This window comes from Amblyraja radiata, chromosome 37, assembly GCF_010909765.2.
Source record: "Amblyraja radiata isolate CabotCenter1 chromosome 37, sAmbRad1.1.pri, whole genome shotgun sequence".
Lineage (NCBI taxonomy): Eukaryota > Metazoa > Chordata > Chondrichthyes > Rajiformes > Rajidae > Amblyraja > Amblyraja radiata.
This window is the reverse complement of record NC_045992.1, coordinates 18892757-18901561: the sequence shown is the minus strand read 5'-3', so window position 1 is coordinate 18901561 and position 8805 is coordinate 18892757.

Genomic DNA, 8805 nt, shown 5'->3' with positions numbered 1-8805 from the left:
CTTTACCTCAAGTTCTCTTATAAATGCACAACCCACAATGTAGCCTTATCCTAGCAATGTTACAACATTTTGAGATTTTAAAAATCAAGTCTGTAATTTATCCCATCAGTTAAAGCATTAAAAAAAATAATTTGACACCTAATTCACTTTCATATCTTCAGTATTAAAAACGTTATGGCCATTTTCATACTCGGAAATTAGCATCTTGTTCCCTATTGCTTTTACATTGACAACACAAAAGCTGTGATCGAGAACAGTCAAAAGCCCACACCTTTCTTAAAAATTAAGAGACATGAAATAAATTTTCATTGAAGCATTCTGAAATAAATATGAAACAATCTTACTTAGATGACTTGAAATTAAAGCATATAATTAGTTAGTTACCCAATTGAAACTAATTACAAAATTCAATTACTAGATCTAAACATCTATCCGGGGGAAAAAATCACAGTTTCGCATCTTAAAATGTGAATTAAATGCATCTTAAGGACCACTTTTAGAGGGAGCACGGTGATAAATTAAAATAAATTCGGCGTGAATTCAATGGAGAGGATTAATATCACTGACATTCGTGTACACCGATCATCATTTGGGAAACTTGCAAAAATGATCAGCATCAGGACAAAACATTAAGACACGGATTTATAACAAAATAATTATTCTGCTCACTTACCAGGGACTCCAACGACAGCAACGATCACGTACAAGATTTTGTCCACACTGTGATATCTCTCAATCATGCCTATCATTTTCTCTTCTCAGCCACGTCACCGTATGCAACCTATAATCTCCCGGAATGAAATGCTGGGGCAGAACAATCCCGGAGATGTTATACCATTTACCATCTCCGCCGAGACAGTGAAGTTTTAACAGAGTTAAAAATAGAGACTTTGAAAAAATTCCCAAACAGATTACATCAGGCACGTGAAATCCACGCTGTTAACAGGTTGTGAATATTTTTTTAAATTATGGTTGCGAAACATCAAACCGTGGCGAAATTGAGGAATGGGATTTGGGAGCGGCTTTGTTCCAGCAAAGGGAATATTGTTTCAAACTCAATCAGATCCAACTCTGCACCACAAGTTACTTGTCTGATTTCCTTCATCACGCTTCACTGAACACGGTGATCTCAAATTCCTGGCACTGTCTCGGGGCTTCTGGTGCCGAGTTTCAAGACAGGCGGCGGCCACAGGTGGAGGAAATAATTCAATGTGATTACGGTTTATCAGATTGTAACCTTAACTCGAGAATACCAACGACGCTGGTAACCGCACACTTTGCCTGCCTGGAATGTATCTTATTTTGACGCTGGCAAAGTAACATTATCTGCCTTCATCACCTCTGAGGAAATCCGGAAAACATTATTCCTTAACTACCAACTGCACATTCAATGCATCAACCTTATTACGAATGCTCCTGGCATTGAGGCACAAAGCTTTCAGGTTTATTTTTCTTATCTCCCTTCTACCTTTTGCTTCTGTCCTCCTTTTATGTCCCTTTGTCTCCTTGCATTAGTTCCCATCCCCTGCCCTGTTCGTTTTCACGTGACCTTTCCTACACTCTCTTTTGCGCTAACTGTACCAATATGCTTCCACGTTTCTGACCCCCCCCACTCCCCCACACTGTTATCGGCCACAAATGAGAGCATCCGTGTTTATAATTCCCAGGTTTTTGTACAGCCCTTTTTAAAGAAAGGTCATTGGCCACTCTCCAATCTTCAGAATGCTTACCGCTTGCGAACGACAATTCATGTATCTCTGCCAGGATTCCAATGATTTATTCTCTTCCTTTCCGCAGTTTTCCTGGATATATCTGATCTGGTCCCCGAGTTGTTTCGATCTTTGTAGGATGCACAGCACCTCTTCCATGGTACACCACACCAAGACATTTGAATTGCCCCTTTGAAGATGCCAACTTTTTATGTTTTTGTCCACAGTGAGAAAATCGTATAAATATCCATCGAGGACCTCTCACATCGCTTGCAGCATCTAGGGATAGATGAACACAATTATCTAATATTAGGCCTCCGACGGCTTAAGCATTACATTCTTCAATATCAGGTACCCAATGGTTTGAAATTTAACCTCCAATTTTCTGTCCCAGTAATATAGTGTGGGAAAGGTTAGTGGACAGAACAGGCAGGTGAAAGGCGGAGATCGAGGAAGGATGGTTGGTTTAAACTACACGTATTTTAATGCAGGGAGCTCACGAGTAAGGCAGATGAGCTTAGGGCATAGAGAGGGTACAAGTGAATGGGACATTGTGCCCATGACTGAAACCAGGTTAATGGAGGGACTGGGCTTCCGGCGGCGTCATGGAGAATTAAGGCGCGGCATTGAGCTTCTCCCCCGTAAAAAAACATTGTAAAAGCCGTTTTAAGTCAGCACCGATTTTAAAAAAAACTCACCGGAGTCGCCTGGTGTTGTGTAAGGGTGATATCATCAGAAGGTGACGTGAAAATCGGGGAGATTAATGGTGAAATCGGGAGTTTAAATGTTTAAATGAGCAGAGATAATCGTTCAAGGGCGCCAGAGAAAAATACTGTCAGCCTTCAGCTCGAGAAAGTATTGGATACTCTGCAAACGACAGAAGAAGGTTCAGAAGAAGAATCTTACAGCCAAGGGTCTCTGCTCGAAATGGCAACAAAAGGAGACAAGAAGGAGACGGGGGTAAAGCAAATGCTTTTAGATATGACTGCTACAATCAACATTACACTGGAGAAGATGCAAAGTATGGAGTCTCATATGGAGAGTAACAAGCAGAGTATGGAGACTAGCATGGAGAGAATTTCTCAAAAAATTGATAATACTTGCAGTGAGTTAAAAGAACTGAAAAAGCAGTATAAGGAATTTGATAAGAGATTACAATCAGAGTGTGTCAGAATTAAAAATGATTACAACAAGAAATTTAAAGGTGTAAAGGATGATATCGGAAAGCTGGATGAGATAATGGAAGAGATGGAGAATGAGATAAAAGAGATTGTCTCGGAAATAAAGAGTTTGAAACAATCACAGAAAACTGAAGAGGAAAAACTTGGAGGAATGATTGATAAATGTCTGGACTTCCTGAGGAAACAAGAACTCGGAGATATAACCTGAGGATTCTCAGAGTAAAGGAAGGACGAGAGGGGCATGAATCTCAAGCATGTACTTTCGTTACTGATTTACTCAAAGATGTCTTTGAACTGTCGGAAGAACCAAGAATAGACGTCGCTCACCGAGTTGGGTATGTTGCAAGAGGAACAAATTATTCAAGACAGATAATTGTGAAATTCCGTGACATCTCTTCAGTGGAATTTATATTGAAAAAGATCACTCATGGAAAGAAGCTGACATACCGTGGGGATTATGTGTGAATATTTCGCGATTACTCTCCCGAGGTAGTCCAGAAAATGAAATTGTTTACACCGGCAAGACACACTTTGAGGGATGTCCCGGGAGTAAGATATGGAATTTACTTTCCCGGAAAAATGAAGGTATCTTATAACGGCGTTGAACGCTCATTTGCAGATCCCGGAAAAGCTTTAAAGTATGCAGAGGATATCGTTAAGAAAACATCGGGGCAAGCTGCCGACAAGGAAGAAGATTGAACTTTTTACAGAGTTTTGAACTGATTAAAATGGCCGAGCTACCCCGACAATTATAAAGCTTATCTCGTTGGAATGTGTTATTCAGAGAGCTTGGTTATATTCAACCTTGGATGAAAAGGTCAAAGTTTAACCCCTTGCTTGTACGGTAGTTAACCCTGTGGTACCGGCTTGTATGATGTATGGTAGTTATAGAATGGGCTATTATGTAAGAATCCTGGGTGGATATATATGGGAAAGTTTAGGTTAGATTAAGATTGGAAAAATTGGAAGGACATATATACTTATATAATCGTGTATATGTTGTGTTCTATATTTGTTTTGTTTTTTTTCCTCCTTATGTCTCTTCCTGATAATTTTTATTTTTTATTTTTTCTCTCGGCTGTCACTGGCGCTGGTTTGATAAACTCATATAAGAAAAGACAACATATGAAACGGTATGCAACTTTTTATGAGGCTTTACCAAGGGGGAGGAGCTCAATGTATAACAACATCACGGAGGTCTACACATTTTTTGCCATCATTGATGGCTATTCGTCCTTAAGGTATCTTCCCTTAGATACCTTAATAGCACCTTTTTTTAAAAAGCACAATCAAGATTTTATCTGTTTAATTTTTTTGAAAGTAATGGTATATCACATTCTTTCTTTCTTTTTCTAAGGCACTTTACAAGAAGGAGATGCAATATAAATCTAATAAACCGGGATGACCACCCAACTCCTAAAATTCTGAGGTATTTGGTTGGTTCAGGAATATTACCTTGATTTACAATGCAAGACGATAGACAAATAAAGAATGGAGGAATTACATTTTATAGTTGGAATATAAGGGGTGCCAAAGAAACAATTAAGAGGGGTAACATTTTTGCCCAACTAAAATCGTTGAAAAGCGACATAATGTTTTTACAGGAGACACACATGAAACAACAAACACAAATGAGATTAAAGGCGAATTGGATAGGCCAAACATACTACTCCTCATTTACTTCTAAATCTAGCGGTACAGCTATTCTTATTAGAAAAGGTATTCCTTTTAAATTAAAGAATACTATATCAGATAAAGAGGGAAGGTATATTATAGTTTCGGGTGAAATTTATGCAACCCCACTAACTTTGATAAATATTTATGCTCCGAATTTTGATAACCCCCAATTTTTTGATAAAATTATTGACATAATATCAGAGTTTAATTACCAAAATGTGATAATAGGGGGGGAATTTAACTGTGTTTTAGATTCATATCTACACAAATCAGCAAAACAAAAGAAGAGTAATTTAAAATCTAAGACAAGCGAACTTCTAAATACATATATAAAAAAAACTAATATAATAGATGTATGGAGATCTGCTAATCCAGTTGGAAGGGAATACTCGGTTTACTCTTCGGTACATAAAACTTATTCAAGAATTGATTATTTTTTAGTGGATATGAAATTAATGCCATATACAAACAACCCAACATACCACATTAGTAGTATCTCAGATCACTCTCCGTTGACATTTTCCAGTAAAATTTGAGGGAATGCCGGGTAAAAATCTTTTTTGGAGGTTTAATACACATATTTGAAATGACGTGCAAGGCTATCAATATTTAAAACAACAAATGAAACTTTTTTTCGATACAAATGATATACCAGGTACTTTGCCTTCTTTATTATGGGAAACTTTTAAGGCATTTATGAGAGGAATTATAATTTCATATCAAAGTTTTCAAAATAAAAAGAATACGACAGAACAATTGTTGTTAGAACAAGAAATCAGACAGTTAGAGTTGGATAATGCCAAAGATTCCACGACAGATAAACACAATAAGATAATATTACTGACATTTCAACTTAATCGAATTTTATCGGCAAGAGTAATAAGTCTATTCCAAATTACAAAACAGGAACATTTTGAATTTGGTGACAACCCACATAAGCTTTTAGCTCGCCAATTGAAAAAACAAAAAAAGGAAAATACTATAAACAAAATTAAATCAGAGAAAGGTGAATTACTAATACTACCTAAAGATGTTAATAATAGATTTGCCCAATTTTACCAAAACTTATATACATCTAAAATTAAAATAGAAGATAGTAAAATTTAAAAAATTCTAGATAACTGGAATCTTCCAATACTGGACCTTTTGGAACAAGAGGAACTAGGAGCTCAAATTACAATCAAAGAAATAGGTGAACAATAAAATCGCTGAAAAATGGTAAGACACCGGGACCAGATGGTTTTAATAATGAATTTTATAAAAGATTTCATGAGATAACGACCCCTTATTTATTTAATTTATACTCCCATGCTTTTAAAGAAAACAAACTACCTGAAACTCTAACATAATCAACTATTACGCTATTCCAAAAAAGATAAAGATTTAGAAGATCCGGGCTCGTACAGAGCTATATCACTTTTAAATACAGATCAGAAAATTTTAGCAAAGATTTTAGCAAGAAGATTAAGCAAATATATTAGTAAATTGATAAACCCTGATCAAACGGGGTTTATACCCAAAAGATGCTCATTTAATAATCTGAGACGCCCGTTTAATATAATGTACTCGCATGAAGTAGAGGAAGAAGATATATCAATTATTTATTTGGATGCAGAGAAAGCATTTGATCAGGTAGAGTGGCAATACTTATATAAAGTACTACAAAAATTTAATATGGGAGAGAATTTTATAACATGGGTAAAATTATTATATGATAAACCGATTGCAAAAATTTTAACTAATAACATGTTATCTCAAAAATTTCAACTATCAAGGGGTAATAGGCAGGGATGTGCACTATCACCCCTGCTATTTGCCCTTATGATAGAACCCCTGGCTGAAAGTATAAGAATTCATCCGAATATTCAGGGCTATAATACCAGGGACTCAAAGAATAAAATCTCATTATATGCAGACGATATACTTTATATATTACAAAGTCACAAACGAGGATACCAAATTTATTAAACTTAATAGAGGAATTTGGGTCTTTTTCTGGATATAGAATAAACTGGAATAAAAGTGAAATCATGACATTAAAACCTCAAGAACCTACACACTTATTGAAGTTCCCCTTTAAAATCGCAACAGAAAAATTTAAATATTTGGGTATTCAGATTACTAGAAAATATAAAGCATTATTCAACGCTAATTTCATACCTTTATTAAATAAACTTAATACGCTGATTAAATTTTGGAAAACACTTCCTTTATCATTATTAGGTAGAATAAATGCAATAAAAATGATCTTCCTACCACAATTACTATACCTATTTCAGTCTATACCGGTATATATACCAAAATATAAATAAAAAAAATTAGACTCTAATATTACTAATTATATTTGGGACTATAGATCACATAGAATCACAAAAATCACTTATGTAAACCAAAAGAGATCGGGGGACTTTCACTTCCGAATTTTATGTATTATTACTGGGCAGTGCATATTAAGAATATGATTTATTGGTTGGATAGTTCTACCCAACAGACAGAATGGATAAAAATGGAGAAGGAGGATTGCCATCCTTGTAATATAGGAACGATCCTCTTCTCCCCCAAAAAACGGAATAACACAATATATAAGAAGAACCCAATTATATATGGTACAATAAGAATTTGGAAACAAATAAAATTATCTTTAAAATTAAGAAATCTATCACTGTTAATGCCAATAGCGAATAACCCTTTATTTAAACCATCTCTTATTGATAAGATATATAACCAATGGGAAAGTCTCGGAATTAGAAGGATCGGGGATATGTACGAAATGGGAAACCTACTATCATTCCAACAATTACAATTAAAATTTAAATTGAAAAACAACCAATATTTTAAATATCTTCAGATTTGCGATTTCATGAAAAACTGTATACAAGGATATCAAAAAGTAACTCCTGACTTATTGGAAGAAGCAATGAATATTGAAGCTGACTCACAAAAATTAATATCATATTTATATAATAGTATTCTAAATATAGACCTACCATCGACAGAGGTACTTAGAGAAGAGTGGGAACGGGAACTAATGATAAAAATTACGAAGGTTAAATGGGAAAAATACTTGATATGTATTCACAAATGTTCAATTAATGTAAGACATAATCTAATTCAATTTAAAATTGTACATAGATTATATTATTCAAAAACAAGATTGAACAAATTTTATCCAAATATATCCGCCACTTGTGATAAATGTCTAGCCCAAAAGGCAACTATAACACACTCCTTAGTTTCCTGCATAAAACTTTATAGATTTTGGAATGAAATTTTTGAAATATTTACAAAATTATTCAAGACAAGAATGGAACCTAATACTGAAATGATTATATTTGGCGTAATGGAAGATGGGAATAAATGGAACACATCTCAAAATCTATTCCTTAACTATGGTTTAATAATAGCAAAAAAATTAATACTTACATTTTGGAAGGGTACATCAATACCAACGCTTAAAATGTGGATTGCAAGTATGTTGGACACAGCTCATCTTGAGGAAATGCGATTCCTCCTAATGGATAAATCAGACCAATTCATAACGAGTTGGTCTCCATTCGTCGTTTTTTTGGAATCATATGGTGCAACACAATTGTAAAAGAACTGTTTCAGGAAAGGACGAGGGTTGGTCAAGTTTATAAATAATGATCTCCTTTTCTTTTTTATTTTATTTTATTTTCTCTATTTTCTCTCTCAACTTTCTTCATTTACTCGTTTTCTTTCTTCACACACTATATATTTCACATCTTTCTATCCTTTACTATCTAACTTCTTTTTCTTATTCTAATCTTTTTTCAATGTAACAAAAAAAAAGAAGTTGTACATAAAATGTATTATGAAAATATATATTAGGCACTTTGGTGCCATATGACTGTACTTACTTCTAATAAAATAAAAAAAAATTAAAAAAATGGAGGGACTGGACTGGCAGCTTAATATTCCGGGGTGCGGGAGACAGGGGTAAGGGAAAAAGAGGTGGAGGGTTTGCGTTGTTGGTCAAGGAGGATGTCACGGCTGTGATCAGAGGTGAGAGTAAGGACGGTTCGTCTATATGGGTGGAGCTGAGAAACAAGAAAGGGATGATCACCTTGTTGGTGTGCACTACAGACCCCCGATTAGTCAACGGGAATTAGAAAAACAAATGAGCCATGAGATTGCAGACAGGTGCAGGTCAAATAAGGTTGTTGTAGTAGAGGATTTTAACTTTCCCAATATAGATTGGGTAAATCATAGTGTGAAGG